Genomic DNA, 12633 nt, shown 5'->3' on the forward strand with positions numbered 1-12633 from the left:
TACTCCTTTTCTACCCTGATTTCCACTGCCCCCATCTACCAGGTTAGTAATGTGTACCCTCACAGCTATGTCCTCTTCCACACAAACAAAACACAATGGTAGTCATATGGGAGACAAGTAGCTTAAGAAACCAATCAGTGTGGTAAACCAAGGAGATATTTACAGGGGCTTTACAGTTTACAGAGCCTTCACCCTTTCCCAATCATATTCTAATTTAATAAATTTAAGAGGCTTTAAACATGTCTAATTCATGTTTGATACAGTAGAAAGCTCTTACTACTCGGCATCCACATTTTACTTGGCTTACCCTCATAAATCTAATCCTGCAGTATTTTGTTCCTTGACACTCAAAACGCATTCGTTAAAACAGCAATGTCCAATATTATTTGAACTCCACTACGTATCTACTTTTTTTATTTTTTTACCTTTAAGCTCTGTTGGACTTGATATAGCACAAAGATATAGTACAAAGATATATAACATCTTTGTACTGGTTTTTAAAATGTAAAATCATGGCCAAAAATACACAATAAACATTTTGAGGTGTTCTACTAATTATTAGGAAAGGGGAATGGGTCAACAACATGAAGATGCATATATGTTTAACATGTTGTCTTTGCTTTATTCCTCTTCAGAAAGAGATTTGGTCTTTGCAGAAGAAAAGTATAAAAAAATATTTTTTCAAGCTTTTATTTTGAGAAGACTGTGAAAAGTTCACATCCATGGTTATAATTTGTTTCTCTTGGATCTAAACATACACCCACCCATTGGCTTCAGAAAACTACTTGGACAGAAATCCTAGGAGAGTGATACTTCCTGGAAGTTTCAATTGGGGAGGGGGAAGAAAAGAAAGAAAATCTTTCTATGGAAGGACAGCCAGTAGCAAATAATACAAATGTTAATACCAATTTATAAAAATCTATTCTTACACAAAAGATGCATTCATTGACTCAACACGTTTCTTAATTATTAAGAGGGTGATTTGCAAAAGGATTCACACTCTCACATATTTGATATTGGTAAGATTCTGTTAAATATTAAGCAAAATGGTTCAGTATGAAAAATTTATGTATCCACAGTTTTGCTGGTCAAATTCCTATCACCAGCATCCTTCTCTTTCCCACTAAATTGCTGTTGACTGGCTGCCACTCAAGCAATCAGATCCCTAGGGGAAAGTCAGCAGTCTTACATCCATACCCCCCACACCCTAATAACTTAGTCTTGTAGTCGGTAGTCAATGGAACATTTTATGAGTTAATCAATAATTGTACCTAATTCATTAAGTGGTGTACAGCTACAAACCAAATCCCAGTAAAACAAACAAAAAATGAACTCAGTATAGCCATCATTCCTCATCCTTTCCTCTCTTTCTATGGGGACTCAGTTTGTTGTCCTTTCTCTGCATGTATTTCTACTACTGAAATTATCAATTCAAATTCTTTTTTTTTTTTTTTTTTTTTTTTGAGACAGAGTCTCACTCAGTCGCCAGGCTGGAATGCAGTGGCGCCATCTCACAGCTCACTGCAACCTACGCCTCCTGGGTTCAAGCGATTCTCCTCCTGCCTCAGCCTCCCAAGTAGCTGGGACTACAAGGCCACCATACCCAGCTAATTTTTGTATTTTTAGTAGAGACGGGGTTTCACCATGTTGGCCAGGACGGTCTCGACCTCTTGATCCACCCGCCTCAGCCTCCAGCCTCCCAAAGTGCTGGGATTACAGGCATGAGTCGCGGCACCTCGCCCCAATTTGAATTCTCAGTATCAGTCTGTCTTACTGTGAACTCAGCAGCTCAGTCTTCTTACTCACCTTTGAATCCCTAGCTGGGCACACAGTAAGACTGGGCACCAATTTATTTCATAATAAGGAAAAACAAATACCAAAGATAGTTCCTTAAATCTGTATTCTCAATCTTTGTGTTATTATAGTGGTAAGCATAATGAATTTAATTGGCAACAACAAAATTCACTATTACAATTAAATATTTGATCCTAGTCACCTTTATAATACCCGAAAAAGGTATATATACCACCAGGTGTTACCGCACAGAGAGAAATACAAGATCATTACTGGACCCAGAAATGACATCTAGTAGCTATAGATAAAAGAAATACGAAATGAGGCTTCCTCGGCCCAGGGAAATTAGGTAATCTTCTGGGAAACCCAGCATATATTTCTGAAACACAGATACTTGTAATTGCCTCTGCAAGGCTCTTGTATGGGTTCAAACCCTGAGAGCCCGCCAACAAACAACAAGAGACGGTGTGTAGCAACACGCTGTTTTAATGAGCGCCTCGGTGCAGGCGGGCTGAGGCTTAAAATGGCGTCAGCACCAAAGAGGACGGGGCAGGGGTTTTATAGTCTCCTGAAAACAGGAAGTGTCTCAGTCTGACATAACTGCTACGTAGTACCCAGACGGCCTCCCTCTCCATCTTCAGGGGGTATGTGTCTTCCGGCCAGCTCTCTTCCTGCTTCTGCTATCTTGCTGACGCACGCTGGCTGCTGGCGCAAGTGACCTTGCTCCTTGGGACTGGGCCTGAGGAGGGAGGAGTTATTCATTCCCTTAAGCTTCCAGGGCCCTGGGAGAATCTTTCATTCCTGTCTATTTGGTTATAGAAAAGGTAAAGCAGAGTAGGTTGCCCCAGTGTTAATTTTTTAAAAATATACTGGCCTACCTGCCACCATCAGGGTTACCCTTGGCTTGGATGAAAAATTTTTAAAAACCAACCCAAGCTTCCAGGTATATGGTTAAAAATAGGCAGTATATGACCAAACCTAACAATAGCTCTGTTACCGATTTTAAGCCACAGTATACCGGGAATAAAACTTGGGGTTGGGAAAAACATCATAAAGTTATTCGTGAGTTTATGGTGCACACATTCACAAATCACAAGGCTGTGAAAGAGACATCTAGTAGATGGCAAACCAACCCAGCAGGGAGTCTCTACCACTCCAGCAAAATCCACTGGCGGAGTAAGCAGGATGCCAAGAATGTGAAAGACTAAAATGGGCTAACAGTAATGTAGCCCCTTTTCCAAGATGACCCTGAGCTGTAACACAGTGCGTGAAGGAACCAGGGGCAGTTAGATCTGATCAGGAATCACACTTCAAGGACAAGCTGAGACCCAGAAAATCACTTACCTGATCATCTACCCACGAGCCATACAACTAATGACGTATAGAACTGGGATATGGCTGTGGAACAGGAGAGGGCAGGGCAGAGTATGTCCTGGGGAAAACCTAACGCTGGGACTCACCACTGACACACGGACTGGATAGAAATGGAACCAGAGGAATGAACAGCCCCTGCAGACTGCATTCTATGAAAAAAGACGGCCTCCAGGTGCAACAGGTCAACTGGACTTTGCATGGTCTGCCCCAGGCAACAAAAGGACTGTGTCTACAGTTGTACCTATAAAAGCTGAAGCATGACGGACAAGGACATATCTATGACTACACTCACTGAAAGGATACACATGTTTATATATTATACTTAAATATATAGAAAAGTATACGTACTGTGAAAAACATAAATCTTGGGGCCCCCAAATCACTAAGCCAAAAGGAAAAGTCAAGCTGGGAATTGCTTAGGGCAAACCTGACTCCCATTCTTTTTAAAGTCACCGATCTGCTCCCTGAGATAAATGCATATCCGATTGCCTCCTTTGGAGAGGATAATCAGAAACTCAAAAGAATGCAACCATTTGTCTCTTATCTACCTATGACCAGGAATCTCCCTCCCCACTGAGTTGTCCCACCTTTGCTTCAAGTTGTCCCGCCCCACCTTTCCAGATAGAACCTATATTCATCTTACATATGTTGACTGATGTCTTATGTCTCTCTAAAATATGTAAAACAGGCCGGCCGGGCATGGTGGCTCACACCTGCTATCCCAGCACTTTGGGAGGCCAAGGCGGGCAGATCACGAGGTCAGGAGATTGAGACCATCCTGGCTAACACGGTGAAACCCATCTCTACTAAAAATACAAAAACTTAGCCGGGCATGGTGACAGGTGCCTGTAGTCCCAGCTACTCGGGAAGCTGAGGCAGGAGAATGGCATGAACCCAGGAGGCGGAGCTTGCAGTGAGCCGAGATTGCTCCACTGCACTCCGGCCTGGGCGACAGAGCGAGACTTCGTCTCAAAAAAAATGCCTAGGCAGGCAGATCATCTGAGGTCAGGAATTCGAGTCCTGCCTGGCCAATATGGTGAAATCACTCTAGCCTGGGTGACAGAGTGAGACCCTGTTTCAAAAATAGTAATAAAACAAAATGTATAAAACCAAACTGTGCTCTGACCACCATAGGCACATGTCGTCAGGACCTCCTGGGGCTGTGTCATGGGTGCAGGTTTTCAACCTTGGCAAAACAAGATTTCTAAATTGACTGAGACCTGTCTCAGATATTCAGGGTTCATAGTACATACTATATATCTGAACAAAAAGGTGAAATGTAGCACTCATAAAAATTAACTTAGCTGCCATACTTAACTTTCCCTTTGTCATGATCTGCCTGATCCTTTCCTCCTCCTATGGTTGACCTCACTCTCATGATTTAGACTAGCTCTGTTCAAGCAGTTTGAGTTCAGCCATATTTTGGAATGCTGTCATATCCTGCTTCCCAATCATTGTCTATCTCCTCCCACTGTCCCCATAAAATTCCAGGTTAACCATATTGGAACATATAAATTCAATAGCACAGTTATGAATAGATAAGGAAACTTGTTTTTCCTGTTCTATTATCTGTATATCATAAGTAAATATTCTTCCCATTGGACCTCAGAGTAATAAGGGAGCCAGAGATACTTTGTCTCTTCTGGGGAGAGGGACTGGCCCCAGTATCTGAGTCTCCTTGGAGTTTCCTCTCACTTATACCCCTTAGCTACAAAAGAACATCCATATAAAGAGTTGGTTTCTGCCATAAAGTTTACTGTAACAGGATCTGTCCGGTACCAATTGTGTATTTATCTTTAAAAGACACAGATGGAATGGCACGACCAAGAGCTTGGAATCATTCTATAAAACAAGCCCAACTGATGCCCAGACATAAACAAACACTGGAACCCGCCCCAGATGACAGGAGTCAGGCGAGCACAGAATCAGCTCTTGTTGCAAATCAGTGAGCCGGCTCTCCAGGACAGGTCAGGGCTTATGTGATCAGATCTTTACTTGCTCCAAAGCCTTCTTAAGAGTTATAATACAGACTTGTTACACTTATATGATCCTGGAAAACATCCAGAATGACTAGCCTATGTCTTTCTGACACACATCTTCTGTAGGCAATAAATATACACACTTTCTACAAACTGTGAACTTTCAAACGAGTCCATCTAATGAACGAATGAATGCCCTACAGATTAACACTTCCAAAAGTAAGTCCTACTACCTTAAGAATTTGTGGCGATGCATCACCCTATTTTGCAAAGGGAAAACAAATGAGTTAAAAAGGATAATGCTGTTGTTTTAACCTATGCGAACATATTTACAGACAAGAGACTAGAAATGTTCAACCAAAATGGTAACGGTAATTATTCCTGAAATGTGGGTACCTGGAAATTTTGCTTTATTTGCATTTTTCTGTTACCAAGTTTTCTGCACTGAACATGTGTTATAATTTTCAAAAATTTAAATAAACTCCATTAAAATTTAAAAATGTAGAGTTTTCACCCTTTACTCTGTACTCCTTAACAGTTTTAAGGGCAGTATAAAACAGGATAACTAAGTCCCAGCAAAGTTATAATAAACTGGTATTGTGCCATGTGGTATAGATTTACCAAAAACACAGAGCTACATTCATACTATTCCTCTTTGAGCTTGGCACTATACACAAGAAATCACTGGACTCTGAGAAGCTTTCAGACACCGTTACATCAGAGGACTTTTCTTTAAGTTAGATTTTAACTGGATTTAAAAGAATGAAAGGAATTTCCTGGATTTTATCACAGCAATTTCCCAGGAGATTTTTCCCTCAGTTCTTAATACAAGGATTAAAGCCACTTAGCAAATTAGAGAGCGTACTTGCCACTTAAAACGCTATTAAGATCATGTAAATTAAGAGGTCTTTAAAAAGCAATACACATCAACAAAAGACTTAAGAGTTCCTGCTCAGAAGTTGTTTTAACAGTTTCCTATGAAGGTAGTCAAAAAGCATCAACCATCTGAGGTCACATCTAAGTGTAGGGGGCATCTACTTTCAGACCACACAGAGCTATGAAGGGATCAGGGAACACATATCTACATTAGATCAAGAAAGAGCCTTTCTTTGTTATATGACAAGTGTTACTGTCAAATTTTCTCTAAGACTTCATTAAAATATCAAGCACAATACATGCACAATTTAACACAGCACAAGGCGGACAGGGACATATTTTTCAGGACTGCAAAATGGCATCTGCAGAATGTCTCAAAGGAGTGACAAAGGCACTTCTTTAGCTGTAACAAAGAGAACAATGTTTCCAGTAGGACACTACAGGACTATTGCATTTCAGGGGGGAAAAAGCAGTGAAAATTAACACAAAACAGAGCTAAACATGGAGAATGACAGTCTGTAGGGAAGAATTAAAAGAAACTATTGAGGACACAAGTTTCACTCATTATTGTATATAAGAGCACCTAATGTTTTAAAAATCGAGTAATTGCAAATGTTAAGTTTGCAAATAAAATTATAACTAAAAAAAGCACAAAATAACCTTATCAATTGAATTAATTTTGGATTCATAAGCCCTGTATTTCTATAATTCCTGTTAAAAGGTAGTTTATAAACAAGCGATAACAGTATTATGATAAGCAATCTATGTGTATCATTTCATTTAATTTCTCATGACTACTCTACGAGAAATGTACTACCAATGACTCCATTTTACAAGTAAGGAAATTGAAGCTTAGAGATATAACATAGCTCAGCATCAGGCAGATTTGAATTTCAATTCCAACTCCTTCACTTACTAGCTATGAGACTTTGACTTTCTTTCCAAGATACTTTAAATTCCAAGACTATGAAAATCAAACAATTATCACATGGATTAAGGACAAATTATTTTCAAAAATGGGACAAGAACTTTCCTGTAACATCATACAAAAATGGAGCTAGTTGCTTAAGGAATTGGGGGCGTAGGGGAAATTGGGATATACCCACCCAAGACCAACCAAGTAACACTTTCAAAACACTGTTAAAAGAGTAGCTTAAGAATGCCTTAGGAAAAAAACGAAGAGAAGGAATGATGAGAGTTAGGATTAATTACAAAATAAATATCATGTCTGAATAGACTGGATGGAGAAAGATGATAATCAAGATACTAAACTGATTATTCCTTACTTTATCTGAGGTTTATGTGCTTAGTTATCTTTAGTGGACAGTACTCTAAAAAACTATTTGATGACTTCTATATTGTGCAAAACAACTTCAGTCATAGTTACAAACAGTAGACTCTGATTACAGTAAATAAAACCAGTAAATAAGTTAGCAACAGGTAAATTTTTCTCCCTATGACTATTTGTTTCATAAATTGTCAATCCTAGTTTGAATCCCAGAACACTGTTACCCAACTAATCTTCCTAAACTCCAGTTCTGATCATATCATTCATCTGTGCAGGAAACCTCAGTGACTCCACTGAGTGAGGAAAGCAAACCCAGAAAGCAATTCTTCCACCTCGAATAGAGTCCTCCACACTCTGGCCTGAGTCTCCTTTTCCAGACTTATGCTCAGTTCTGCCCGGGATGAATGCTATCATTCTGGAGGTAAAAGCCACTGTCTCCAGGCTCAATCCTCAAGCCTCTTCTCAAAAGGCAGCCACCCAAGTAGAATGCCCATCATCACAAGCACCACTGTAGAGTCCAGTTACCAGGCTATGACTTGCCTGCCTACCTCAGCTCAATGCTGTTCTTCTCTCTCCCAGATGCCACAGCATCCCCTACCCTGTGTACTATACACGAGAAATCCAGTGGAAGTACTATACACGAGAAATCACTGGACTTCTCAGAATCTCACTCTGAGAAGTCCAGTGATTTCTCGTGTATAGTACTTTCCTACACTCAGGCCCAATGCACCCATCTTATCCACCTTACCAAACAAGTCTGTCTTAAATTACTATGATTAGGATATTGTAAAAAGCTGTGCATTTCCTTGCCTACACTCAGGCCCAATGCACCCATCTTATCCACCTTACCAAACAAGTCTGTCTTACTTATCTCTGTATGCACCACAGCAACCAAACATACCCTTTTGCACAAAGTTCTACTTAATATACGTTGGGCAGAAAGAAACGATAAGAAAAATCCAGCATGCCTAAGTTTTCAAACCATTCTAGGCATTATAATCTTACTTTTCTATTATCCAAGATAATCATCTTAATGATTCAATAAAGTTATTGTAATATTAAGTCAAACAGCACTCTACTGGAACAAATATTATTTCAGCCCATTTGTAGTAAGAAATCTCATGTCATCTTTTAAGATTCCTATTAAGAAAATGTGGGAAGCATGGTATTTACTATCTTCACCCTGCATGATTGCTTCTCATGGATTAAGATTGGCCTACTGGGTCACTAGCTTCAAAAGATATCAAATTCTAAGAAAAGCAAGAAGAAACTAGAAATGTCTCTAGAAGACATGCTAAAATTAATTTGGCGGGTATATAATCCTCCTGAATCATAGTAATTTTAGATCTGGAAAGGACCCAAGAAAATAACTTAGCTAACCCTTTACTGTGCAGATATTAGAGAATCAAAGAAATTTTAGACTGAGCTAACAGACTGAAATAGCAGCTTTTTACAATATCCTAAGCAAAGGCAGAAACCTAACCTCCTGGCAAAAAAAAATAGTTGCCAGGTATTTCTCATTTGCATAAACATGTTAAATCAACCAGGCAATGAGCTGAAATCAATTAGGTGATAAGCTCACGTTTCTGAATGAATTTACCCCTCAGTGTTTTCTCAAATGGAGCTCATTTTTGCCAAATACACTTTCCTCTTGTTATCTTTGTCTTCCCAATGCATCTCTCACTGTGGACCTTCCAATTTCCTATAGATGTAAATACCATATAAAGATGTGGAATAGTGGCTTTGTAAAAAACAAAAAAAAATACAAGCATCACTATAATCTCTCATCCGTGTATAACATTTACGAGACTGGGGTAGGGGGGATCTTCTTCCTTCACTGCTCAAGTTGGTACTAAAATCACAGCAGAAAATAGGAACGCAGAATGCCTGGAAAAGTGAAGGGTGCCTATCCAGGAAAGCTCACAACTGAGTAATCCGCTATTACTTTTTTCTTCTGCAACCCCTCAAATATAATTTGTAACAGTTACACATAACTTTTAGGAAGAAAAATACAAGCTGTCTTCCAGGAAATCTGGCAAACCCAACTACCAAAATTCTAACCTGTACCATACATCAACGGGTTAATGGCACCCTATGAAACAAAATTCACAGGCAATCCTTCCATTTGAGGACAATAACACAGTAAATAACAGAAATACCACTTGCCCCACAACAGAGCATCCCAAGGAAAACAGCAACTCACATTTATCAGTAGTAAATTCACTGGGTAAACCATAGATCTCCTCAGAACTCACACCTGCAGCCCGGCCTGTGATCACTGTTACCACCTTGCTTGCTGGCACCGTGCAATCCAAGGACGCCTGGATTAGGATAAACACCTTAAGTACAGTGCTGACACAATCCAGTCCTAGTGCTTAAGTCAGAGGTGGCCCAGCGCTGGGTCAGGAAATAATGAGACAGATAATAGAGCCCAAAGGTAAACATAAATATCTTTAGGAAGCAGCATTGCTTCTAAAATCATGAAATGGATTCCCAAATTATTTTACTTATTTTTTTCCAGAGCCAAACAAAAACAGATGACAAATAATTCCAAATGATCTGGAGAGAATGCCGCTCCATTATTATTTAAATATAATGAATAATAAACAAAGACTAAAGAGAAATGAGATCCCACTCTAGCAACGCAAGAACCTTTCTGCCAAGTATATCACAACTATACACTTCTCTTTTTTAAGAGAAGAGAGCGCACATGTGTGCGTACACGCTATCACTCAAGTGTGCTTAGACTATAAAGAGGTGTGGCTGCTTCTCCAGAAGCTCATAGAATCAGTCACGTCTACATCCTGACACTTCCATGGTGAACAAATTGAGGGACAGGGAGAGCTCCAATGCCTCCTCTGAGACAAGCAGCTGAGAGAGAGCGCAAGGGAAAGAGAAAGAGAGCGCGTGAGCGCGAACAAGCATGTGCAAGCAAGCAGTCAGTCAAAACAGAGATTCTTTATATTACACTGAATAAACTTTTTGGTACAACACTAGAGAACAAGTTAAGTACAGCATCATAAGAAGCGCAGAGTGCCGCCAGAAAAAAAGAATTCTTTTTTTTAGTTCTGTTTCTTCCTACTCTATCTAGCCACTCAGGCCAGTTTCCATCATCTTTCTCCAACACTTAAGCTGTCATCTCTACTGGAGTTTCCCCACCCACCCCATGCATTTGAAAACGTTCTGGAAAAGAACCAAAAGTATAACCAAATTTTCAAAATGAGTTTCAGAGTAAGTCCCACCCTAATATTTGGCTGTTTATCCCCCTTATTTCTTGATTTCTTTCCATTCTTTCTTCCTGTCCTTCTTTCCCTACCTACAAGTAGATCCCAGCAACAAAAGTTACTTCCTTTTTTCCCTGCTCTCCTTAGACTTTCAAAACTAAATTTCTCCGTTGCCCCCCCACCAGCTTCAATTCTTCCTTCAAGATAAAGAAAGCCAAGAAATGCACAAAATTGTCAATAAATCTTTAGGATGCCAAATTTAATGTTCTAAACATTTCTGTGGAAGAGTATTTCCAAGCAAACCAAAAACTAATGATTCTCCATCATCTATTTTTCAGATATTCCTTCTCATCTCACCAAATTCACCTGAGCCGTCATATATAGATTTTTCTAGATTTAGACTAAGGTCAAATGCAAATAAATGTGAGTCTGAAGCCACGATTACTGCCTCAAAAAGAACTTTAACTACCTGTTGACTGAAAGTGTGCCAATCATGCCAGACTTGCTTATTCTTCAGAGGCATTCCTTCGATCATCAGTGCCAGCACAACTATAAACACACACAGAGAAGAGACCTTGTCCTCAAATTAGCCCCAAATGCACTCAGAACGTTTTTCACAAGTCCTAGCAATAATACTGAGAACATACAAGGCCCTCTGCTAGCACTATGGAGTCGAGGGAAAGTGGAGGGGAGAAAGAAGAAGGGGAATGGCAATACAATAGCCTTGTCCCTGAGGAGCTGATAACCTAGACCGCTAACATAGACAACCTCATGGAAAGTTAACATTAATAAACGGGTCAAATTTCAAGGTGACATTAGAATAAATGCCGTAAGACTGTGTATGAGCAACTGCTAAAGGAATTACACAGCTACAAATTCCTATAGGAATTCAGCAAAATGAAGCGAATATATTCCAGAGTAAAAGGAATTTGGCATATGAGATGAGATAGTTACTTTGGCAAAATCATTTTAAAAGCTTTAATGGATTTATTGGTTTTAATATGGCAGAAGAGAAATACTTCAGATATGGCTGTGTGTTTTTAACCTCTATTCCTTTCAGGTTCATATCAAATAACCCTAAAATGGCAACAATCCAGCCACATCATAATGGTTTTCAAACTTCTTCCAATTGCTCGGGCCAAATTAACTAAACAGCTGTGTTTGGGTGGTCTCAGTTTTTCACTCAAAGTTATAATTAGATAGATTTAACCCTTGGGGTCAATGATCTTTTAAGTCCTCCTAGAGGAAAACAATACTTTATGCATTTTCCCCAGTAGATAAAGTAAAACAGGCAGAGTGGTATAGTGAAAAATGTTCTGGAATAGGTGGAACCAATTGTAATTCCAGTTATGAAAACAATAGTAGTTTTAAGCAAGTTATTTTATTTCACTTTACTAAATTTCCTATCAGTAAAATTAAAGGAGGAGGGATTAGTTATCTCTTTTTAAGCATCACTTAGTTATAAAATTCTACATTTCAAAAAAAAAAAAAATCACTTGGCATTGCAAAGAGCACACAAAATAACACTGAGTGGAAAATGACAACAAAATCAGAATATGAGCCTCACTTTGTGAAATGTACAAAAATATGTGTTTACTTAAAGATTTATTCCATAAGCCATGAATGTAGGGTACAAAGATAAAAACAATATAATATTAACAGTGAAGGTGGAAACGAGGCCAGCTCTCATTTTATTATTTATGCTCTCTATTTCCAATTCTAGTTAATAAACATATAAAAAGATCCAATCCTTTGAATCCAAGCTTGACATTTTGAATCAGAGCTCTTCAGCCTCTTCGAAATACACTGCCAATCAGAGTTGTCTTAGAAACACTGTAAGCCCAGTCTTCAATTAGGGGGAAAAGAGAAGGGGCAAACCCACAACTTTGTTTTTACACTACTACTTTTCTCACCTAGTCTAAAATCCCTTTCTCCACCCCACCCCCTCCTCACAAAAACCTCTTGGGAGTGACTGAACGCAAGTAACCTAAAACTGGAATTTCTGAAACTGTATGGTTTTCAAAAACCATCATACTGTCATCTCCCTACTTCACACACGCCCAGAACTGGATTTCATACTTATTTTCACAACAAAATC

The 12633-nt window shown here is 39.2% G+C and overlaps 1 protein-coding gene across 26 annotated transcripts in view; it reads right to left on the reverse strand.

Moving 5' to 3' along the window:
• The window catches only part of LOC105465604 (erythrocyte membrane protein band 4.1 like 2), a 227147-nt gene that overhangs the window by 153677 nt on the left and 60837 nt on the right, over positions 1-12633 (reverse strand). The window contains exon 1 of one of the 26 annotated variants that reach the window (XM_011714132.2): positions 9515-9625. The exons of 24 other annotated variants lie outside the window; for them this stretch is intronic. The gene's annotated coding sequence lies outside the window, so the exon portion shown is untranslated. Of the gene's footprint in view, positions 1-9514; positions 9626-12633 lie in introns of those variants that run through there. One more of the 26 variants, XM_011714118.2, reaches the window with a different exon arrangement.

This window comes from Macaca nemestrina, chromosome 5 (genome assembly GCF_043159975.1).
Source record: "Macaca nemestrina isolate mMacNem1 chromosome 5, mMacNem.hap1, whole genome shotgun sequence".
In the NCBI taxonomy this organism is placed as follows: Eukaryota; Metazoa; Chordata; class Mammalia; order Primates; family Cercopithecidae; genus Macaca; species Macaca nemestrina.